Consider the following 25,435-nt stretch of genomic DNA (forward strand, 5'->3'; position numbering starts at 1 on the left):
AAAGTTGTTTGTGCCATAACCCTTCCTTTCCTGGGTTGAAAAACAAGCCCTACACACAAATCTCGCTTTCCTCACGTTTTCTGGTCCTGTTCATTGTTGTCTTGGAATAGCATTTAGCTTTCCAGTTTGCATGTTTTGCTTTCTTTAAGAGCTCCAGTCTTTGAGGGTCTTGACCTTCCTTTTTAGTTTCCTTTCCTTTCCTTTCCTTTGTTTGTTTGTTTGTTTGTTTGAAGTCTCAGAAAAGTTTGTTTTTACCCTGAAGACATTCGTTATTTTCCATTTTATTATTTTCTCGGCCTCCAGAGCCTCCCGCAGTGAAATGTGTCCCTTTCCTAGATTCCTGTCAGGAGGAAAAGGTCCAATTTTTCATCTGTGGTCCTTGTCACCTTTCCATTTTCATTCTCTGCCCCTTAGCTGCTTGATTTTACTCCACACACAGCCTGTGTTTAAGCCTAACTATCCTTCGCAGTTCGTATGCTTGCTGAATTTCCCCCGCCCAGTTTCCCTAGTCCAGGGGCAGCCATGTTGTTCCCATGATGCCCCTGGATGCTAGTAAAGGAAAGACATCAAGATCATGTACTTCATTAGCCATAACACCACGATGATAGGATTAAACGCTCCAGAAAGAGGACAGACTCATTGTCTTATGCTTATAGGAAGAACTGCAGCAATTTCCCAAATTCCCTCTCTTTATCGAACTTCTCTGAAAAACGGTGCTCATTTTTCAAGGCTATTGATTTTCCCTTTCCATCGCAGGTATATAAAGTCCTTATATGAGAATGAGTTTAGTGGATTGTAAGCACAGAAACCTGGCATGCGTTTCCCACTTATCTGGGTTCCTTTTACTATAAACTGGGAATAGGTATAGACTGCCTGGGTTGAGGTGAAACCAACGTTTTGCATGAATTAACCGAATGTGTGTATCCTTGAAAAGACCTGAGCTTTCCTAAGTTCATCCTTTTTTAAAATAATCCAAATTATCTAGTGTTATTGCTACAATATGACCCTTTTCTCCCTCAATTTTCTATTACAATTCACACACGATTTCTCTTGAGGGTACGATAGAGTCTAATTTTCTTCATTATTCAATTTGGTTCCTGTTAAGCGAGACAGGCATTCACTGACAAGAAGAACATTTAAATTTTGGCAAATAAGTTCATTAGTATTCAGAAAGCTTTGCAACCCTCATATTTAATAAACCTTTCCATTACAGAGTAAGAAATCGTAGAAAATAGTCAAACAAATTAGTAATGGGGCCACCAAGAGAGTACATTCAACCCTCATAAGAAGATGTCTCGGTTTATCAGTTTTCTGTCAATCATTAAAGCAAGAAAGATGAAACTTGCAATTATATACAATGAAACACAACTCCTAATTCTTCTATCCTACCTGAAGCAGAAGAGTCTTAATTGCTTGGAAAAAAAATATTTTTCTTTCTCTTGAAGGATAAAGAAAACATAGACGTTGCTTCAAGGTCAATGGCTGGAAGTAGAACACACCAGACCATTCACACATACATACCTTCACAGGGCTAGCACTCAGATGCTCGGAGCTTTCACACAAAAGGCTTCACACTTGGAAGTGTGAGGTGCTCAGCAGAACGTTTTCACTAGAACGGTTGGAATTCTATGGGTTTACTGATTCCACTTCTGCACCACAGAGGGAGGAATGGTGCCTTCTCCACAAAGGGAGGCATGCTACCTACAGGATCTGAACATTAACTGTGTGTGTTTATACCAGTCACAAGACCAGTTTGGGTTACCTGTGACTATCTCAAAAGATAAACAGTTTTAGTTAAAAATTACACAACACCCCCCCCACACACACACACATATATATTTGAAATAGGATTTCTTTGTGTAACAGAGCCCTGTTCTGGTCTTCCTTTGTCTACCAGGCTGGCCTCCAATTTACAGAGATCCACCTGCCTCTGCATCCTGAGTGCTGGGATTAAAGACATACACCACTATGCTCCACCCATCATAAAATACATTTGATCATGTACTTTTCCCTCCTCCCAACTCCATCCAGATAGATCCTCTCTACCTTCCTATCCACCCAACCTTCTGTTCTTTCTCAAATAACAAACAAACAACATCATCATCAATAAGAACAAAAATAGAAAACAAGACAAAACCAAAATGGTACAATAGACATTTATTCCAATACATATCTTGGATATGTTGATTATTTAAGTTGATTTTTCACTCATTTATCTGGACTCCTTGTTTTTCTAAATTCCTATCCAAAAAGCTTATCTCATGAATTTTATACTCTCTTTAGTACATTTGTCACATAGAAAAGAAATGCTAACATATGCCTGCATAAAGAAAGGCAACAGAAATAGTTAGAGTCCTTAGTCATAGGAAAGTGTAGACATTACCTGGAGGTAGCTATTCCTTGACCTGAACTGAAAAGGAAAGTTGAAAGTCAAGAGCTATCCATTTTACCACTTAAGTCATAAATTGGAATGTCTAAAGTCATTCCCTATAATAAAAATACTCAAAACGAATAGTATATGTCAGTGCTCTGAATTTGAAATTTCATTGTTTTATGTATTATAAAATATGCCCTGGACTCAAGAGAGAAGTATTCAGTAGATTTGTTGATAATGAAGAGATAGAAATGATTAATTTTTAAAAGGATTTCCAATGAGGTCAGACTGAATTTGTGATAACATGTTTGTCTGTTTGGTGTTTTTCCCATTCCTTCTTAAAGAAGTAGCAATCCACCGGGATGATACAGGAAAACACTCTCACTCCTTAGGCTAGGATGAGGTGCAGGCAGTATTCAGTGTTCTTCCCAGGATGGAGGGTTGTCATACACACATCTCAGAAGTAAAATCTCCCTCTTCCTTATATTTGGAGAAAGTTCTTGTGGTAATCTGGACAGTTACTGGGATGTGTATCTTAGTGCACAATGAAATTGCTTAGGCAGAATGAAGCGCCTGGGTGGTTACCTCAGGGGCGCCACAGCACAGTCTGCCTAGATACAACAGACTCCCTCCAAAGAAAGCACCAGAAGAGAAAGGGAAGACCCCTCTGAGTCAGGTTTATCCTGTATCTCCAAACCTAGGGTATACCTGATGCAGTGCATAGCACAAACTCAACAGGGATGGGAATAAGGGACGAACAGGAAGAAAGGCAGGCAGTATGGAAGGCAGGGGACTTGGAGTTTGCATCTTCTTAATTCCAGAAAAGAACCGGATGTGTGTTTTTTAAAAGTTGATAAGAATAGACCCTCCCTCAAAAATAAAAATGTTTATGTAACTGCTGGAAACGTTAAGACCTAACAACCATAGGGAGGGTATTTTTAAAGTGGCCACTGTAGCCTGGGGACTTATGTTAAAGGCCTTTGAGAACTAGAACAGGTTTAGAGTCATTCAGGAGACATCCACAGGGGATGGGAAATGGCTTGCCTACAACCACATAGCTTTTTAAGTATTACTTTTTAAAAGGGACAAAAACCAAGTTTTAGTATCAAAGTTTCCGTGCCCAGCGTATTTCATATTATTGTTTCCTACATAGAATAGAGGTAATTGTTGGTTCTGAACCCCATCCCCTTTTTCTTTTCTGGTCCAAATCATTTAATATTTCCCTCCCTAGAAGCCCTGCCAACCCCAAGACACTTCCCTGACATCCTGGAACTTTTCAAGGCTTGCTAAAGAAAAGCAGTCCAGGTTCACAAAGTGTTTGTAAAATTCAGGCTTAGAGAAGACAGCCATGGCCTACAGCAGTAGGAACTCTCCCACTGACTAGAGGCTGTGCTCAAGAACATCTGTGTGGCCACATACACATGATAGCCTCTGCTTTCTACAGGGACATTTGGTTGTAAGATCCATGGAAAAGGAACCATGTCTACCTGCTGCTAGTTTCTGCAGGTTCTATGCTGAACTTGCCTGGTTGCTGGGTTTCCAAGTCTGACCAGTAATCCCATGTTTTGTGATGTTTGCATGTTCCATATCGTCCTCTTCTACAGATAACTAGCAATGCCAGGTTTCAGCCAAATATTTTTAGAGGTCAGTATCACCCTGTAACTCCACTGATCTAATTAGTTCAATACACAGTGTCATCACTTGGTGTACAAACAAAAAGTTCGAGGGGAGTTGAAGTACTTTTATCATTGACCTTTATCATATAAGAGAATCATTGCCAATATCTCCCAGGTCGTGAGTGCAGACCTACAGTGCAGATCAGTAATACCAAGTCTAATGAGTTAGTGTCTCTTACTAAAGCACAAGAGCTAAGTAGGAGCACCACTAGAATACATAGCCTTGCCTGAGTCCTGATGCAGTAGTAACACCAGAATATGTATCCCAGTAGGGACAAAACAAAAATCCTGCAGTAAAACAAGTCCGCATTCCTCTATATTTTGATTGTTCCTTGATTTCAGCCTTTAAGGAATTATAAACATCCCACTCCCTTGCATGGAACGTATTTTTATTATTTCTCTATGGGTCTGACAGCAAACTGTTGACTGTTAGCACTCTAAGAGGTCAGCGCTCCAATCTGTTCTCCAGCTGGTTCATCTCTAATCTGACCCAGATGAGAGCATCACTGGAGAAAACACACAGGGAAAACTGTGGTTCATAAGACTGGACAGCCATCACGAAGTCTTCTTGAAGTTGGTGTCCAGGGACCAGTGTTCAGGGGACTCCACAGCAGTGGGGAAGCAGTGTATGGAAATGTTCTTCTGGGAGGAGGTTTCCCTCTGGTTCTCAGCAGCTGTAAATTGTAAATGAAAGATTATAAAGTTAAGCCACAGCACAAGTGGGGATCTTGGTAAGCACAAGGCTTAACCAAAGCCTGATGTAGGATTCACTGGCTTTTAAGTGAAGTTTGAGGTTTTCTTCAGACAATGGAGGAGACAATAGGAGCACAGAAAATAGACCTAAGCCTCCATTGTTCTCTTATCAACTTTTCAGTACCAGGAAAAAATTAAAAAATAATATTTGCAGTTAGATCCAAGTGAATCTGCATGTATATAGTTTACAATATAAATGAGCTAAGATAGAGGACATAAGAGGAAAAAGAAAGAGTCCAGGAGTGTAAAAACTTCTGTGTAATATTGCATGGAATTGACCCAGAGAACTGATGGGACAAGCTAAGAACCAAGGACATGCTAATATTTAGGGACGAACTTGGATTTAAGACTACATGAAAAGTCAGAGAAGCACAGTTACCCAAGCCATCTTCAATTCCTGGGCAAATGATATGATTCCTTCCCAGAGTCATTAACAAAATAGGACACAATGTCCCTCCCATGCCAAAGGTCGGTAGTCTAGATGAGGGATTTCTAGTTTGGAGCATAATCTATGAAAATCATCAAAGGCATTATGTTATAGTGCCACCACTTTGGTATTTAGGAAAATCACCAAACCCTTACTCTACCCACCTGTCCCCTTTCTCAAGTCCAGGAACCCAGAATCCATGCTATATTTAATTGTCCACTCTAGTTTCTCTAACAGATAATGTTAGAAAGTGTCTTCCAATCACTAGATCTACATTTTTTTATATTAGAGTATTGTTAACAATTGGTTGCACAATGTGGCAGCACACATCTTTAATGCCAATAATTGAGAGACAGAGGCAGGTGGATCTCTGTGAGTTCAAGGCCAGCCTGGTCTACTCAACAACTTCCAGGCCAGGATGGACCACATACAGAGATTCTGTTTCAAAACAAAACAAAACTAACAGTTGGTAAATGTGGTAGTTTGAATGAGAATGATCCCTATATGCTCAAATGTTTGAATGCTTGGTCCCTAATTGGTGGACCTGTTTTGGGAAGGTTTAGGACACATGGCTTTTTTAAGTTGTGTCACTGGGGATGGTCTTTGAAGTTTCAAAGTCTCAAACCATTCCCTCTCTTCTCTGTGTCTCAGTCTCTCTGTCTCTGTTTCTCTGTCTGTCTGTCTGTTTCTGTCTCTCTCTGTCTCTCCGTCCCTCCCTCCCTCCAACTTGCGGATAAGGTATAAGCTCTCACCTTCTGCTCTAGCAACATTCCTGCCTGCCTGCTTCCACACTCCCCGCTATGATGATCAAGGACTCACCAATCGAAAGTGCTAGCAAGCCTCCAATTAAATGCTTTCTTCTATAAGTTCCTTTGGACGTGGTGTCTTTTCACAGAAATAGAACAGTAGCCAAGACATTGACACTAGCACTCCCATGCCATGTTCACAACTTGTAAATGGAGCTTACACACATGAAAGTCTAAATTACCAGAATCTGAGGAGAAAAGAGAAGGAAGAGACGAAGAAGCAAGGAAAGCGTGGTGTGTCTTTACACACTTCTTGTTTAATCTTATCAGACCTACACAAAGTCTCTTCAGATACTTTGATTCCAAAACAAACAAACAAACAAACAAAAAAAAAAACAAAAAAAAAAACAGAAAACCTGTCAAGATGAGACTGAGAAAAAAAGAGTCCTGCTCTCAGAGTGCATAGAAGAGATGGCTGCCTTAGAGCTGATTCTGTGGTGAAGCCTACACTCCCAGGACCTCCCCTAGTGAACTGTCTCCACTTAAAAGCAAGCGAGCTAGAGAGTAATGGTTTAGTCAGCGTTACCCGGGGGCTGACTAAAAGCTAAAACACCGATAAGCCCAGATCTTTCAAATCCCAGCTCTCAGCAAGGCTCAGGTAAACCCACATGAGCACAACAGCTTTCACTGCAGACCCAGACAGAAAGATCATCCTTTTCAAACTCCAGAACAGTATATTGGTGTCATCTGGCTATCCCTTTTCCCTTCCTGGATAACAGGCTGTGGCCTGGCATGAGAACCTGCCTGCTAATAACTTCCCGGGGAATTCTAGCATTCTGTGCATAGGGACCACCCTGTAGTGAGAGACCTAGAAGGTCTCTCTGAAAGGGACTTCTAGGGACATCATCTGAGCCCAAACATCACAGGACTGTATAAAGTAACCTGCTATCTTGTGGTGTGATCATACACAGGAGTGGACACTAAAGACGCACAAAGAAAATGCCCTCTAGTTGTAATATCTATTAAGGCTGTGACTATGTAGCTTAGGAGCCTCTAATTCAAAGCCCTGGACCCTATTCTCTGTAATGAAAGGAAAATAAGAAAGGGAGGAAGATGAAGAAGAAGGAAGGAGGACAGCAAGAAGATCAGACTTAAACATGCGAAAGGGATATTCAAGGACTCTAGGGAAGATTCAGCCGGTAAGGGGCTGGCCAAGTAAACCTGAGGACCTGAGCAAATATCACTTATGTCAAAGCCAGGCACAGTAGCACACGTCTAATCACAGTGCTGCTGGGGCCTTGCTGAACAGCTGAGACAGTGGAACTCTGTCTCAAAAATAAGAGAAAGAGCAGTTTGAGGAGATACCCAACATGTCTTCTAACCACGAGACTCACCCACAGGCATGGGCTCACACCCACACAGACACATACATACACCACAGGGGGTGGGATGGGGGGAAAGAGAGGGAGGAAGGATGTCAACATTACAAAAGAACGCCATTGAGAAGGAACACAGATTAGTGTCATATAAACAAGCATGTTCTGCATAACAATATCCAGCCCTTCTGCCTGGCAGAATCTCTTTTGTCAGTCCTAAGCCCCTATCCAGAGTGATTTGGTGAGCCTTTTGGTGAGCCTGAGAAAAGTCTGAAATCTGCGCTTTTCACCACCTCTTAGATGAATCTGGTGCAACCAACAGCAGGTAGGTGGGCATTTGGACTGCACATGTGAGTAGTGGGCTTTAAAGTTTCCTAACCATATCTTGATTTTTTGGGGGGAAAAACCCTAAAGAAGTATGGATGCCTCATGTCACACACAAGTGGGTTATCTGCCTCCCTGGGTCTTCATGACTATCAGATAGCATCCTCTTGGCAAAGAGATAGGAAAGCTGATATTACTAGCACCGATTGATCAAATGCTTCACAAACAGCCAACAGCAGCAATGGAACTTTGTCCTCTGCACCTTGACATGTCACATGAGAGCTGAAGACCAGAGACACGGCTGACATTATTGGGCTACTGTTATTACTAAGATTTTAAGTGTCCGCAAACTGAAAGCCTAATGAAGTTAAATTACCCGACCAGGCCCACATCTAGGAAGCTGTGGCTAGGAAACCAAATGCCCCCTTCTCCGAATCATACCTCTCGTGGATTTGACACTTCTACCATTAGATTTGGAAACAAAGGAATAATGGTGACCATGATCTGAGAATGTCTGCGTTTATTCCAATGTATCTGTTAAATACAAATCTTCCCATACTGTCCTTACCAGAACTCTGCCGGGTGCGCACTTCCCCCAATCTATGTGAGAAAAAACTAAGGTAGACAAAGTTGAAGTCATTTTTCCAAAGGCACACAACTAGTAATCAATGAAACCAATGGAGATTGGAGATCCTTAGCACGAAACTAGTTAAAGATCCAAACTGAGATGCCTACAGAGACAGTAATAAAAAGGTGACGTGTCCCCACCCCTGGGAAGTGTGTTTGTATACAAAATAACATCTGCCCACCTCTTCTTTATCTACAGCAAAGTAGTATAATCTCTCCCCACACCCTCTCTGCTGGGGTTTAGTTTGTTTGCTTGTTACATGTTAGGAGAAGACATCTCACCATATACCTCACACTTGTTGACCTTTCCTCTTCAGCCCAAGCTGGTCCTAAATTCATGATCCTCTGGCCTCTGCTTCTAGACTACCTAGGTCATAGCAGTCTAGAGCTGCACCCAGATCACCATCTTTCTTAATGCGCAACATCAATGATAAATTTCAGTGTTGGGGATGCTAAAGGATACAAATGCTGTGGAAAATTGGAGAGTCCACTCTATCAAAGGGGGCTTTAAAAGCGTGGGAGGAGGCATCATCGTCACAGCGCTAAGAAGAAGCCAAGAAAGCAAGATGGTTACGATGCTCTGCTTTTAAAAAAGAAAAATAACAAGGTGTTGTACAAACCAAATGTGGCCTGCAGCAGTCACTACTTCTCCCCAGTCTATGTGACCGAGGTAGGACCTAGAGAGATGTGAGTCTGGAATTGGGGGTGGAGGGGTTTGGCAGGAACTGAGGGTTCTTTCTTTAGGGAAAGCCAAAAGCCTGGTTGCTTTGTTTTGTTGAAGAAGGAAAGTGGATCAGATCAGAAGACATTTCTGGCAGTGCTGTGAAGGCAAACTAGAAGAGATGGCTGAAGGAGTGATATCAAAGGAGCAGGAGGCAGCTGCTGTGGGCCCCAAACCTGAGACTGCAGGGGTGGCCTTAATTCAGTGAAACAAGGTAGAGATTTCCTCACACAATTATGGATTTGTAAAAATCAAGAGGACGTGTTCATACTCTCACGTAGCTAGACTATCACTTTATTTTAAAAAAAAATCTTGAGAAAAAAGTTAACCAAAGTGAGAAAGAAAGCTAGAAAAGGGGCGGAGCTTACAGGACAAATGTGTGTGCAGCTTGTTGGCATTTAGAAAGGAAAGAAAATGTTCTTGGCTAGGGAGGAGACAGCTTTAAAACTGTCTCCTAAAAAAATAAATGGGAATGAGAAGAATTAAACACACACACACACACACACACACACACACACACACACACACGCATGCACCCACGCACCCACGCACGCATGTGGAGGTAAGGTATTAAGAAATTAAGAAGAAATGTGAGAGGTCAGCAGGGGAAACAAATAACCAGGCAATGAACAACAGTAAAGTCTCCCAAAGTCAGAGTCAATGCGGAGAGAAACCAGTGCAGGCATTTTTAAAACATGTTGTCATGAGGACACCACGGACAGAGATCACTTTAACAGAGGCAGAACTCAAGAACACAGACCACAGTGGAGATTTTTAGAAGGAACAGAACTAAAGGAGCCAAAATATAGGAAAGGATTTTGGTTACTGGAGACCAATGGGGAAAGATGAGTCTTGGAGATGTCAGAGAGGAAAATGTGACAGGATTCTGGAGTAGCCTCAAAGTGAAAAATAAAGCTTACTCTGTAGAAAAGAAATACAAGTCCTCTCTCCACAACTGCTTGAGGAGCAGCCCCAAGGAGAGCCAAAGATAACACCGAACCTGCATTCCAAGAGCATGAGGAAGAAGCTACAGTTACCAGAAAGCCCCAAAGGGAAGGAAGAGAAGATTGCAGTCTTCGCCAGGCTTCCTTTTCATTGGCTGTAACTTCACCCAAACCGGAATAAAGTTTCAACAGAACTGACTTTTGCAGGGATACTCTTTCGATGGTCCACAGAATTCTGGGAGGGTTGCAGCGGGCAGGAAGAGAGAAGGAAAGGGGAGGGATCGTCACTATCCACATAGCCCAGAGATAAAAAGGACCACGACCAAAAGTAATGTAACATCCTATCTAAAGGCATCAAGCTGGACATTGCAAGGGAGCAAAATACCGGAAGAGACCATAACATCGAGTGCAGCAGGGACTAGTACTGACCACTCTGCTCTGCGTCCTCTGTCATTTTTCCCACTGTTTCCTATTTACATGCTATGATAAAGTCACTTCATTTTTCCAGAAATAAAAAATTATTGGTGCCTATATAAAAGCTTACTGGAAGTGGCACAAAGCTGAGATTTAATTGGATTTACACACATCAGTACTTTGTTTTAGGACCATTTTACCATATTGTCTGTCCACTTCTGAGTTCCAGTGATCCTCTGACCCCAGCCTTCAGAGTCCTATGCATTCCAGGTCTGGATTCTGGCCTGCACATTGTCTACTAAAGAGACCATTGGACTCTGGTCCTGTCTTCCGCCCAGATGATTATAGAAAACTTGCTAACCCATACTCTCCCATTTCCAATCAATATGTCATCTGGATGGTCTTTCTTTTTTAATAAACTTTATTTTTAAAAGATATATCTTTTATTTATATAAGTACACTGTAACTGCTTCAAACACGCCATAAGAAGGCATTGGTTCCCATTACAGATGGTTGTAAGCCAGTGTGTGGTTGCTGGGAATTGAACTCAGGACCTCTGGAAGAACAATCAGTGCTCTTAACTACTGAGCCATCTCTTCAGCCCCCCTGAATGTTCTTTCTATCCTTCTTTTCTTCTTCTTCTTCTTCTTTCTATTTCTGAGACAGGGCTTCTCTGTGTGGCCTTGGCTGCCTTAGAACTAGCTCTGTAGACTAGGCTGGCCTTGAATTCACAGAGATCCAACTGCCTCTACCTCTGAAGTTCTGGGATTAATGACGTTGGTCACTGTGCCCAGCTCTGAATGATCTTTCTAACATTAACATTTAATTATAGTACCACCTTTACTCAAGTCCTCTCAGTAAATTTCCTTGAATCTTAAGGAGAGATCAAACAGAGCACAGCCTTCAAAGCTCTTGAGGACCTGGTCTCGCTCACCCTCAGGCCTCCTCTCAAGTTCTCTTCCCTGCAGGTGATAATGCAGTGATTCCAAGTAGATTTAAGTCTCTGGAATGAGCCTGTTTATTCTCCCCTCCAGGCCTCTGAATCGTTTTTTCTCCCTGACCTCTGACCTTCCTTTTATGTAATGTAGACAACCGTTACTCTCTCCTCTCAGGCAACTTAATGCTCTTGGCTGCAATTTTCTCTACCTGTTCTAAGGCCTCCAAACCTCTTCCACCATGAGGCTCAGGAGAAAAGATCTCAATTCCACCTCTGCTGTCTTTTAGCTCTCTGTACCTACTATGTGCCTCGACAGGTCATAGATACCTACATGTTTGTTTTGAAGGGGATGGATAAATTCAATAGAGTGGGGATAGCAGTGGTTACTAAGTCAAATTCTCAGAAACCTGATCCTACATTTTTAAAAGCAAATCTTCCTATGTAATCCCATGCTATCCTTTGATTTGAGATCCTCCTGTCTCAGCCTTCTAAGTGCCACCACATCCATCTTCCAAAGTCTTTATTTAAAAAAATATTAACTATATTTTATTTGTGTATTTGTATTTATTTTATATTATATCTTTACTATATTATGTATTCAGAGTCCAGCGTGGTGGTACTCACCTTTAATTCCAGCACTTTAGAGGCAGAAGCAGTTGGATCTCTGGGTTCAAGGCTGGCCTGGTCTACAGAGCCAGTTCTAAGACAGCCAAGGCTACACAGAGCAGCCCTGTCTTGAGAACAAATCAAAACAACAATAGCAAAGTATGTGGTGTTTGCCTGCATGTGCCAGTGTACACCACGTGAGTGCCTCATGCCCTCAGATGCCAGACAAGGATATCAGATCCCCTGGAACTGGAGTAGCAGACAGTTGAGAGCTGCCATATAAGTGCTGGGATTGAAACCCTGCTCCTCCAGAAGACCGACCGATGCTCTTAATTACCGAGCCGTCTCTCCTGCCTCCCAAGTCCCTACTCTTGATTTACCTTCCTTTGCCAACGATTCTTGTCTTAAACATTGCAAACAACTCACTAACATTTTGTGGAACATGTACTCTGTGTGCCTCCTGTGGCCTGAGTTACATGTAATTGCAGAAGCAAAACTCGGTTTTTGCCCTAGTGTAGAGAACGAATCTTCCTTTTTGCCCCCTTGCTACGATCAAGGATCCTTGGCAGTCCGTGAAACATTTGGAAATTATCATCTGGCCCTACAAGACCTCAAATGTCATAGTCACTGAGACTGAATTTTGTTTCTTATCATCCTAGTGAATAGCATAATAACTGGACTCGAAGAAAGGGCATAAATTAACTATATGAATGAGTGAACGCACGAACAATCAAAGCAAACCAAGTCGGGGATTGAGCTTTAGAGTCGAACTGGGCAACATGGTCCACACCTTTAACCATGTCACTCTGGGGGCAGAGGCAGGCAGAATCTCTAGTTCAAGGACAAATCAAGTTCTGGGACAGCCAGGGTGTTTACACAGAGAAACCCTGCCTCAAAAACAAAAACAAAAAGCAATCAAGCGAGGCAAAAGCTTTACAAACTGGGTCAGAGCTTCAGAAGGGATCTCCATCACTACACAGACAACTCCGTGACAGAGCACCTAAGGTATCAGCCCTTTAGAAACACACACACAAAACACACACACACACACACACACACACACACACAAAACACACACACACACAAAACACACACACACAAAACACAAAAACACACACACACAAAACACACACACAAAACACACACACACAAAACATACACACAAAACACACACACACAAAACACACACACACACACACACACACACACACACACACACACACACACCAGAAGGCAGGATCTATAAGATATAGTCAGTGCAAAGAGAGACGGGACCTAATTTAGATGGCACCAGACTGGATTTTTCCCTTGGTCTCAGGTCCAGCAAAACATTGTGAGTAGGCTACATCATGTACAGACTGGAATGGCTTCATCTGGCTCCTATAGTCCCTACCTACTCATTGAGGCAAACCATAGACTGTATTTACCAGAAGATAAATAGATAGACAGACTGATAAAGTATCTACCACACACTTTCAGAATCTACTAAGAAAACTCTTTGGTGACAACTCACACATCAATAGTAGCAAAGAATAAGTGTCCAGATGAAACAAAGGTATTTGGCTAGCTCCTACGCCTTTCAAAGTTGGAGACAAAAATCCAAAACTCAGCAGAAATATCAAGGCAGCATCATTTCACACACAGACACTTTGAAGTTTACTTGCTGCCAACTCATAAGTTATTTAAATAAACATTTCTGCCACATGCTTTAGCACCAAATAGTACCTTGTAGTCAGTTTAAAAACCTTTATCAAAGTTGGAGTACAGTATTATTTTGACACTAGACAGTCCTTTGCTTTTGTGTGGAATCACTGTGTTGCCTGAACAGCGTATGATTTCGCTTTTGTGCAGACAATCAGCAGGTCATTAGTGTACCATACAAATTGCCCTGGACTCAGGATGGAACCCTGAGGGACTGAAGCCATAATAGACTGGAGAGTAGATATAGTGTAGCTGACAGTTACCTCTGATGGCAGTTAAAAGGTATGATTGCGACCACATGACAGCTTAATACAACAGATCCCTGAGCGGTTCACATGGCAAATTCTGATTAATGGTGTCAATAGTCATTGTGAATTTTTTAAGTTCTGTGAAGCACTCCATTGCATCCTACCACCAGAGCATAAAACTACACAATGACGTGGTTATTTATTAAATAAAATGTCTTCCCATTATTTTGCTACATTGGTTTTACATATTGGTTAACATGAGTTTACTCAGACACAGGTGAAAGAGTTTTGCTGAATATTTAGAAGACTCAGGATAAAATTCTTGAGGATGAGTTATACTGAAAGTCTATATAGGAACTGGAGTTTTCTACCTTTATATACGTGCATGAGTACACACACACACACATACACACACACACACACACACACACACACACACACACACACACAGAGGGGTCTAATTCGCTCTGTCCACATCTGGTAATGATATGGGCATAATGAAAAGATTTCAAATTCCCTCCAGAAAGCCCTTAGGCTACAAGCATCCTACATCTAATAAACCCATCTTAGATAGATCTCCCTTATGGCAAAACCCTGTTTTGCTTTATTCCAACAAATTGGTCCATGGGTTCCTCTCAACAGCTGTTGCTACTATTGTTTAGGATACATTGTATCCTGGCAACGCTCCAGAGGTCAATGTGTAACAGATTTAGGATATCCCATCACTGAGCTGTGTAGTATAAAGTGATGTCATCTGTGAGGACGCCGGGACACTCAGGAAATGTAAGGGTAGGATACACAAGAACCATTCAATGGAGAGAGTGAGGAGACGAAGAAGCCCAATCACCATTATCAGGACCCTTAGTGCTAGAAGAAAAATCAAAGTTGGTTTCTAAGCCAGAGTATACTTTTATTTCTGAGAATTTCCCTACCTCGGTTTGGTTTGACATGAGAATCATTGGTATCCCTGCACTAAAACTGAAAAGTGGGGGAGCTATGGCCGTGGGGGACCATCATGCCAGGGTAGTGAACTGGGAGGCTTTTTAAGGCAGCTTTTCCCTGTTACCACAGTGTTTAGAAAGTTTACCATATACACCATATGAACACTACCAATCTGTAAAAGAAAAAACATGCTTTTCTTAATCATGACTTCAGTTCACTGGCTTTGCATATGTGGGGAGTTTCCTCCTTAATTTAAAGCCTCCATATGTAACAATGACTACTTTTTTGTTTTCCCACGTCATGCCTAGTATTAGTATATCTTTTCAATAACTAAAATGTAAGCAAATAAGTGAAATGCTTCAAAACTAAGGCCTGCTTAATAGCAGAATTGAATTCACCTGTCGAAAACAGTTTTACCAAGAAATGTGTCTGAAATTAAAAATCAGCGATATTAGCAAAACATTAGTTATTAATACCAATATCTAGCTCTACTCTGAGTGCATCCGATCCGTCTGCATGAGTCCCCTAGGCACAGTCCCACAACACTTTGAGTTGTACAGCACAGTCACTAGGCTTTCAGAAGTGTCCTTCTACTTCTTCACATGTCTTCCCCATTCCCCTTCCAATCTACAACAAGTTCTTTATAAAACCTAGACGAAAACACGCTACCTGTTCTGTATTGATCAGAGCTTCCTGTTTGCAATGTAGGGGCTAACTCTGCCTCCCCCCCCCTCTTTCCTTGTGGTCTTTCCTTTACAGCTAGCTCTTCCCTTCCCTATCCCTTCTGGGCATTCATTCCTCTGCCTCCTTGTTTTGAGTGTTAATTGTAAAGCTCTCATGGATAGATTTTAAAATAGAGGCTAGGATCAGGAGAGCAGGAGATTATGAAAAGGCAAGAACTTGGAAGTTCCTCAGTCTATGACTCTCAGCTTCTCTTTGTGTGAAAGCCAGAAGTGCCTACACATTCCAGAAAGGCTAAAATGAAAAGGACAATTGAAGAGAGAGCCCTCTAGAGAAAGGATTCCCTTGGTTATTCCCATCTCACCTTACGGCTTACCTCCAGTAGCCCTCGCTCTTCCGGATGGATTGAATCCATTGGAAAGTTTTAAGTACATATAAAGGATGAGATAATATGGTAAAACCCCACTTAGAAAACCAAAACACCACCACCACCACCAACACACACACACACACACACACACACACACACACACACAGTTCCCCAGGGCCTCTTCATTCATTGTGTTTTCCATTGTACTCCACCTACTCTTCCAGGCCAACACATACCACCAGGTCCACCTCACACTTGAACTTCTGGTTGAGCCAGAAGAGCACTGGAAGTTTAGGGGCAGGGCCAGGAACCCAGCAGATCCTCAGGCAGAAGGCACACCCACGATCTGTGCAGTGCCTAGAAACCCAGCGCCTCTACAGCCAGCCCTGGAAAGTTGGGTAGGAAGGCCAGCTGGGAAGGCCAGAAGCAACTTGGGTTGGTGCTAGGCAGGATCTCACTCATCTTCCAGCAGCTCTAGCCCAGGCTGCATTGTTAGAATGTCCTAATTCCAACTTCCAGTTAAACCAGAATCTGGGCATTTAGAGGAGGAGCTGAGAATGTGACCAGCCAGGTGTAGTGACATTTCTGCCTCAGTTCTTTTCACTGTTTCCAAGCATGACACAAGCTATCTAAGAGTGTTTGTGGCTGCAACATTCAGAAATTGTGTTTAAAAAAGAAAATCTTCTGTTCTAGCCTTTGATATGAAGAATCAATGATGTCTGTCATCTGTTGAACACTTCCTACACATGGTCTACATTCTGCAGAATAAGTCACTTAATCCTAACAAACACAGAATGCAGTAGGGACTGTAATTATCTCTCCTTTACATATTTTACAACTGAGACTCGGAAGAATAAAATAATTTAATTCCAGCTACTAAAGAGTCAGGTGCAGAATTCCAAAGCAGATAAAGCTGACTCTCCCCATGTTTACCCAAATTGTAGAGAAAGCCCAAATTCTAGACCTTTGAAAACATTTTTCCTGCATAGGACTGAAGGATCTTTGGCCCTGTTTGGTTAAGGAGCAGAACCAAGTAGCAGGACGTGCAGAGTTTATCCCTCTCTGTCATGGCGCCTGAGGCGAGAGGTAGATGGAAGAAATTGGATAAACAAGTGTCAGAGATAATCCACTTTCAAAACAGAATAGAAGGGGACGGGCATATCCCTTGGCTCAGTCTCCCCAGAGATGTTTTTCTCAGGGCTAAAGTATCTTCTTCTCTTGCAGGGATAATCAAAAGATGAACTGGGAGGGATGACATAAGATGAGTCACCATGTAGAGACTCTGTGTAAACCTACTGACCTGGGTTAGATAAAGACCCCAAAACCCACCTAAGGGTGAAAAGAGAGAATGGTCTGCAGAAATGTGTCCTTTGACCTCTGCATGTAACCCATGGGATATGTCCACACAGACACACATCACACAAGCAAACAATGTACACTAATAAAAATAAATAAATGAATGATTTTTTAAAAAAATAATGAAGATACTGAAAATATAACCATCATGACTTCAGTCAAGGCTCCAAACAGATAAGTGCTAATAGTTCATGTCTTAATATCACCCACCTAATTCTAAGTTTCCCATGAATCATTTTTCTGAGAGGTGCATACTTGAGCCAAGGAGAAACATAATTAAAGTCCCAGGAAAGTTCTGAGAACTTAAAAGAAAGCAATTGATGTATTCACTGAGGACAGACTCAACAATACTTTTAAGTTCCCATAGCTCCTAGATCTTAAAATAAGAACACTCCTATTTTATAGTAGTAGCAATAATTAATGTAATTGATTATTTAGCATAAAGATGATATACATGCTATGAGATACATATATGAATAATTATCTCTTCCCCAGTCCCTTACAGCATCCTCACAGCTGAATATCAGGACGGTTTTTTTCCTAACAAATTGCAAGTTAACAACAATATCCTTTTGGATGCCCATAATTACCACCTGGAAAATCAAGGATGAAAAATCTCAGACTCTGGCTGCTCTGATCTCCAACCAAAACAGCCAGGTGTGATGGTGCAGGTCTTTGATCCCAGCATTTGGGGGCCAGAGGCAGGCAGGTTTCTGAATTCGAGGTCAGGCTGTGAAGTAAGATTTCTGGACTGCTAGGGCTGCACAGAAAAGCCCTATAAAAACAAAAACAAAACAAAAACAAACAAACCGCAGTCAAGGTCTGAGATTATGCAGCCTACAGATTGAGACAGCTCCTTTTTTTTTTCAGTTTACATCCCACACACTGCCCCTTCTCCTGTTCACCCACTTCCACAATCCTTCCCCCATATCCCCTTCTCTCCCCCTGAATATCCCACCATGGCACATCAAGTTTCTCACTGAGGCCAGACAAGACAGCTCATCTTAGAAAAACATATCCCATGAACAGGCAACAGCTATTGCGGTAGCCCCTGCTCCAGTTGTTGGGGACCCACATGAAGACCAAGCTGCACATCTGCTACATATGTGCAGGGAGGCCTAGGCCCAGCCCATGTATGCTCTTTGGTTGGTGGATCAGACTCTGAGAGCCCCAAGGGTCCAGGTTAGTTGACTCTATTGGTCTTTCTATGGCATTCCCACCCCCTTCAGGGCCGCAATCCTTCCCTCTACTCTTCCATAAGAGTCCCAAGCTCCATCCATTGTTTGACTGTGGGTTTCTGTATCTATCTGAGTCAGCTGCTGGGTGTCGCCTCTCAGAGGACAACTTGCTCCTGTCTGCGAGTATAACCAAGTATCATTAATATTGTCAGAGACTGGTGCTTGCCTGTGGGTGGAATGAGTACAAGGTGGGCTGGTTATTGGTTGCCATTCCCTCAGGCTCTGCTCTATCCCTGTGCCTGCATTTCTTGTAGAAAGGATAAATTTTCCATCAAAAGTTTTGTGGGTGGGTTGGTGTCCCTATAGATCCACTGGGGTTGCCCATTGATTCACGAGCACCGCCCTTATCCCAGGCCTCTGTCAGGTCCTAGAGATGCCCTCACCTCCCCACCCCGTCAGTTTCAGATTTCCATTCATTCTCATGGCCGTCTATCCATCTCTCCTATTCCTCCTCACGCCTGACCCTGAATCCCCATTTCCCTCTCCATCCCCTCTCACCCAGTCCCCTCCCTCCATCTGCCTCCTATGACTCTTTTATTCCCCCTTCTAAGTGAGATTCAAGCATGTGCCTTCCTTATTGTTTAGCTTCTTTGGGTCTGTGGAGTGTAGCACGGGTGTCCTATATTTTATGGCTTCTTACAAGTGAGTACAAACCATGCATGTCCTTTTAGGACTAGGTTACCTCGCTCAGAATGATGTTCTCAAGTTCCATGCAAAATTCATGATGTCTTTGTTTTTAATAGCTGAATATCATTCCATTATGTAAATATACCACATTCTCTTTATCCATTCTTCAGTTGAGGGACATCTAGGTTGTTTAAAGTTTCTGGCTCTTCTGATATAGCTGCTATGAACATCGTTGAGCAAGTGTCTTTGTGGGATGGTGGAGCGTCTTTTGGGAAGTTGCCCAGGAGTGGTATAGCTGGGTTTGGAGGTATAACTATTCCCAGATTTCTGAGAAACTGCCAAATTGACTTCCAAAGTGGTTGTACAAGTTTGTACTCTCTCCAGCAATGGAGGACTGTTCCTCTTGTGAGTCAGCTCTTAGGAGATCAAATGCTACAAAGCTACAGGTCTAGGTGCTCCATGTACTGATTTATCACCAATGCTTCCTGAACGTCTGCTATGTGGGAGCTACTAGGAGATGAAGATGCAGTGAGCGTGGACTATCATAGCCACAGAATGGAAATTCTGCATTTTTGTCTAGACAGTTAGCGAGAGGCCATGCCTGCCCAGAAGAAACTTACAATCTGGTATCCCCTGCATTCTTTCAGATTCATCTGACTCAACTCAAACTGCACAGCCTGAAGGAATGATACATGGAGAGATAAAGGCTGAGAAAAAGGTTACAAAGGGTCCAAGACAAAGCAACTATGAGGAAGATGTCAGAGACATAGACTAACTAACCGAGACAACAGCGTGACTCCGTGTTCCAAGCTGTGTGGCGGAGTAGTTCAATGGGATGAAAATAAAGGAACCATTGCTAAGAGTTCAGTCTGTGTCACCTACGGTCCAAGTCACTGCCAAGTTTATGAAAATGCTGTCAAGGTTGCTCTATGTTTTCTAGGGCATCTACACCCATGCCAACTTACAGTGTGGGGTAGAAACCATACAAAATGTGGTGGTTTTATAGGGTTTGAACCTGAAGGGAAGCAGAATGTGGTGGTTTAAGCTGTATTTTTCTTGCAGTTCTTTTTTAGGTACTCAGGCATAAAAAACCCAGAGACAAGCTTGGGAGGTCCAACCTGAAACAATAAAACATTTTTACACTATACTTTCAGTAACCACACCGGGTAGGTGGCCAAGAGAGGCTACACAAGCTTGATTGAGTGTCTTCAGCAGGGTTCCGAGATGGACTAGGTAGGCCATATTTATTTGACAAAAACCAAGTTTGAGGTAAGAAGGTTGTCTTTTTCTGAGCCAATTGTTACATGGGTAAGAGAAATTACAGAGGGTTTTATGCATGTTGTTGTATTAATAATAAAACTCCCTAATGAATGTTCCTTTGGCAGAAACGTCTTGGTCAGCCTGCTGCGAGAAAGTCCATAGGTTGACTCAGAAGTGAGAGTGGGCAGAATGAATTGTTTGTTTCTGTTATTAAACACACTTCAAATCATTCACGGAAAGGTACAGAGTATAAATAAATTGGAAGTGCCATAAAAGAGGTGACGGAGATGGAAAACCTGTGAGGCCCAAATCTTCGCATATGCAACCAAACCACACCTCCACTTACTTCTTTTAGGCTAAGGATACCAAGATTTCTTCATTGATGATGGAAATTCTACTTCCTCACAAAGAAATAAAATAAAAATTATTTTCTTTAATAATTTTGTTTTAATTTATTTTCTTCTTGCGGGCAGATTATAAACATTCCCTGCAATTCATATGACCAGAAGAAGAGGAAATCATTCTTTTTAACCACTGAATGCAAATATTTATAAGTTATTCCGAAAGTTTGTTGATGTGGACCGTATGTCTTTGACACACTTAATAATCCGTGATGGGGAATTGGTTTAACTGTTCCTTTGGTGGAAGAGAGTTTACAATCTAATTAAATTAGCCTTGCAGGGGGTGATTAATCTTCTTAAGAAAACAAACTGCTTTCAAACACTCCAGTAACCACTGCTTCTGGAGATTAATGAAATAATTATCAAGAGTTCTGGCCTACTATGAAGCAGACCAGTTAAGAATCTCAGACGAAGAGCCTTTGTCCCTGCCTAGTAGAAATGTGTTCTGCACTGCTAATAACAACATTCTATAATTTTGTTTTTGTTTTGAATTGCTTTGATTTAATTTTGAAACAAGGTCTCACAGTGGAACCCTAGCTGGCCTGGAATTCACTATGCAGTCCAGGATGACTTCAAACAATTGGCAATCCTCCTGTCTCAACCACCACAGTGCTGGACTACAGACCTTAGCCACTATGCCTATCTAGTGTTCTATAATTTGCAAATACATGTTTTATCCTGGTCTGTCCTTAATTAAGCCTTCCATAATAATGAAACTTCCCTGTATTTCTGTTTGAATTATTCAAACTGAAGGAGCCAATGAGGGAAGTTTAAATAATTGTCTATTGAAATGTTTGTGCTGGCCCACTCCACCTTAGCAAGCAGGAGCAAGATTTCAAATTTTTAGTCAGTCTAGGCTATACAGTAAGTTTCCCCTATAGCCAGTGCTCTGAGATCAGGGGAGGGGAGGAAAAAGGGAGTTTTTCTATTGACTACTTTTACAAATACATAGGACCTTCATTCAAGGATATGACTTACTCCGATTTGTTGGTAGCCCATTTGGCCAGGGTATCATAAAGCTAAAATATAACTATTGACACTCAAATAGATCATTGTAATAACCATGCATCAACCATGTGCTTGAGGAGTAGACAGGCAACCCGACTTGTCCACAAGGTCTTCAATTAAAGTAGGAAAGTCTCCAAAGATAGTTTGGTCTGAAAACATCAATTTACTACAGAACCACAATTAAAACACTTTCACAAAGTTACTTATGGGAATAATATGTTCTGTTTTCCGCTCTCCTTAACGAACTGATGCCATTTTCTGTGTAAGGAAAATTAAATTTAGAAGAATCCATCCAGTTACAACTGATTTATAACTATATCCAAAGGAGAAAGTAAAAGGCTGGATGTTTCATAGTGTTTACTACTCATCAGACTCAGTTGTGAGCTCTGAAAAAGATAAATGTTGTAATTTATATTCCAGGGAAGGAGACGAGGAAAGCAATAGTTACAACAAAACCTGTAAAATGCTATAAAAGAAGCAAGCAATGAGCTCTGGGTGGGGTTGAAAGCAAGAACTTAATTTGAAGTGTCAGATTTTTCAGGACCCGTATCACCTGAGCTGAGTCGACGAGGTTTTAAGGTAGACAAGGGGGCAGTGAGCCCTAGAGACCTCCTAGAGCAGGAGGGATAGAATCCGAGACCATAAACTAAAAAGTCTTAATAAAACCCCATTTGATGTTCGTGTTGAGCCTTACCTTGTACTCGCTGAATGTTCCCTTTTCACACTGTACCTCGCTAAGACCTTCCCAGGCACTATCTCTTGTCTAATTTTACAGTCACAGTATCAGTTGGTTCTATTCCAATCACCAATATTCCAGTTGTTCTGAACGGAAGCTGCAGTCTAAGAAAGCAACATAAGTTGTAGTACCTCGCAGTCAGGCTGCAGAGACCGTCAGGTTCAGAACACTCTAGTACCTCCCACAGACTCTAAAATAAGGGCCTTGTTTTTCCTGGAGACAAGAGGAAGCCACTAAGAAATTTAGGTAATTCTCCTAAAAGTTAGCATTAACAGTTTTTTGTTTTGTTTTTTTTTTTTTTGGTCTTTGAAAAGTGACTTCTATTCTTTGGCACTTTTTTTAATCTTTTGGATCAATACTTGATTACCTCTAACTAAATTTGATTCCCACCTTTGTTAGAAAAGATGATTTGAGAGAGCACTTTCTAGGGCTGGAGAGATGGCTCAGCGGTGAAGAGCAGTTTCCAGCTTCTACGCCGCAGCTCACAACCATCTATAACTCCAGTTTCAGGGGGACAGTGGGCATGGTACTAGGGAAGCATGATGGCCAGGGTACATGGTACACACACATACATGCATTCAGACAAAAAAATCATACATTAATATAAAAATAAATTAATGTTTTGAAAAGGGGAGAGAGAGAGAGAGAGAGAGAGAGAGAGAGAGAGAGTCTGTCATCCACACGTCATTACTCTCAGAAGAGAGTGTAAAACAGTGGTGTGGTTTCCAGAAATGGGAACTGACTTATGTCACTCTGATACAGCATACAGAATCTAACATGGTTGTCATGCCACATGTACATGGTGAACTCCATTATTACATCTACTCTCATAAAGCAGGAATCAGATTCCTAAACCTGATGTCTTCAGTTCAGAATTTCCCAGCAATCTTTGCTTCATAATTGATGGTTTTAAAGGGCAAGATTTGCTTAGAACCATGTAAAAGGCAGAAGGGTGGAACTACAGTGATCTAAAATGATTGAATTTTCTAGAAAATTACTACTTTCTACAAGCTGTATAAACTTTAATTAAAAAGACAAGGAGGTCTATTCTTTCTTCCACACACATGAGACTCTTGAGATCCTGCTTGAGTGGGGCCAGGGGAACTGAAAAGATTGTCATTTCTAACAAAACTCTAACTGTAGTTAAAGTGGAATGTTTATTGCCATGTTTAATGACCAACAACTAACCAACATTTGTTGCTTCTTCATGGAGAAAGTTTTAACTTCAAGTTTTGTATAAAGTCAACTTATAAATTGAACTCAGAGCTATACTACGCTGTAAGGTAAGACAGTGAACCAATCAGGTCCTACAAACAAGATACCCTCAGCTAAACATCACCCAAATGAGCATGCCTGTGATTCCTAATGCAACACTTTTGTCTCTGTGTTCAAACACAAGGTCCCCAACATCTTATAAAGGAATATCTTGATCGTGTCCATTCTAAGTTCTCTAGAATCAAACTTAGAAGAATGATCCAGAAAAAAAAAGAGAGAGAGAAGACTAGAAGACAGCAAACATTGACTCTGGAGGTATCTTCAACAATTTATGAGACATGGTAGGGTCACACCAAAAAAGAAAAATTCTCCACCTAAATCACCATGAGTACTGCTCTCTTGCCTTCACTCCTTTCTCTTACAGTTCCCTCATTGTATACCTTAGATTGCTTTCCAAACTTTGTTCATACCAGTGGGCAAAGACATTTCAAAGGGGCATGTTTGATTCACAGCAATTTAATGTACTTTGTCCTGCTTGTAAATGGGTTTAGGAAGCTTGGGGGTTAGGATTTGGACTATCATCAAGAATGGCCCATTATGGATAGTTGAAAACCGACTTGATAATGAGGATTTGCAGTGGAATCAATCTCTCTCTCTCTCTCTCTCTCTCTCTCTCTCTCTCTCTCTCTCTCTCTCTCTCAAGCAAACTCAAATATCTTCATATGTTCCTTCCATGATTCAACTTCCAAAGGAAGGTTGTGGTAGCTATAGCATCATAAGCAGCCTCTTGCAATATAATGCTGATGTGATGACAGAAAAGTAGGAAATGAGAGGTAGGGTATGTAGACAGCACAAATGCTTGTGATTATATATACGTCACTTGAGAGTGTATATAGCTCAGCCATACTTAACTATGCCAACTGATTAACTCTCTCTCTCTCTCTCTCTCTCTCTCTCTCTCACTCTGTGTGTGTGTTATATGAATTAGCTGATTTGAAACATGCTACAAAATATGCCTGTATGTATATGTATAAGCACAGTGAAATATGGTATTGTATTTATAAATATCAGGTAGTATAAAATACTCCTGTACTTGTTTGTTTAGGAACACATTTGGATTGAATGAGTTTTGTAACAATCATTTCGTTCAAAGCCACACAACACACACAAAATCACACATTTTAGTTTTATAGTCTGTTTTTTGGCAGTCCTTTTATCACATCTGTCATCTCCTAAGCATTACTTAGCCAAAGCACTCAGACTTGAAATTTGAAATTGTCAATATAGTCTCCTAATCTTTAAGTCTTAAATTATCTAAGAAGATTAACTACCATCATTCTATGCTTACAGTACTTAGGGGTTAAAAAACAAGGAAAGTACAACTCTTTACTTTCAGGCAGTAAGTTCCCATGGAGGTTGTGTGAGTGATATGGGTTAGGAGCATGGATTTATGTAAATAACCAGGCAGACACGGTGAATGCATTAACTCTATTCTCTACATCTGCGGGACAGAAAATGGCTCCCATCGCCTTAATTACCCTGAGTTTACATCACAACTTAGTCATAGTCATAGTCATATTTTGTAGTCTGTCAACTTGGGGTGGATATTCTGGATCCAAGGAAAACTTCAAGAAGGGAGGAAGGAAAGAAGGAAAGATAGAGAGAGAGAGAGAGAGAGAGAGAGAGAGAGAGAGAGAGAGAGAGAGAGAGAGAGAGATTGGGCTCAT

At 41.5% G+C, this 25,435-nt stretch overlaps 1 long non-coding RNA gene across 1 annotated transcript in view; it reads right to left on the reverse strand.

The window, feature by feature from the left end:
* Positions 1 to 4,422: 4,422 nt before the first annotated feature.
* LOC100912227 (uncharacterized) overlaps positions 4,423 to 25,435 on the reverse strand; it is a 35,531-nt gene continuing 14,518 nt past the window's right edge. The window contains exon 2 of the long non-coding RNA XR_015685943.1: positions 4,423 to 4,724. This is a non-coding gene — a long non-coding RNA (uncharacterized LOC100912227). The remainder of the gene's footprint in view (positions 4,725 to 25,435) is intronic.

This window comes from Rattus norvegicus, chromosome 4 (genome assembly GCF_021556685.1).
Source record: "Rattus norvegicus strain SHRSP/BbbUtx chromosome 4, alternate assembly SHRSP_T2T, whole genome shotgun sequence".
NCBI classification, from domain to species: Eukaryota; Metazoa; Chordata; class Mammalia; order Rodentia; family Muridae; genus Rattus; species Rattus norvegicus.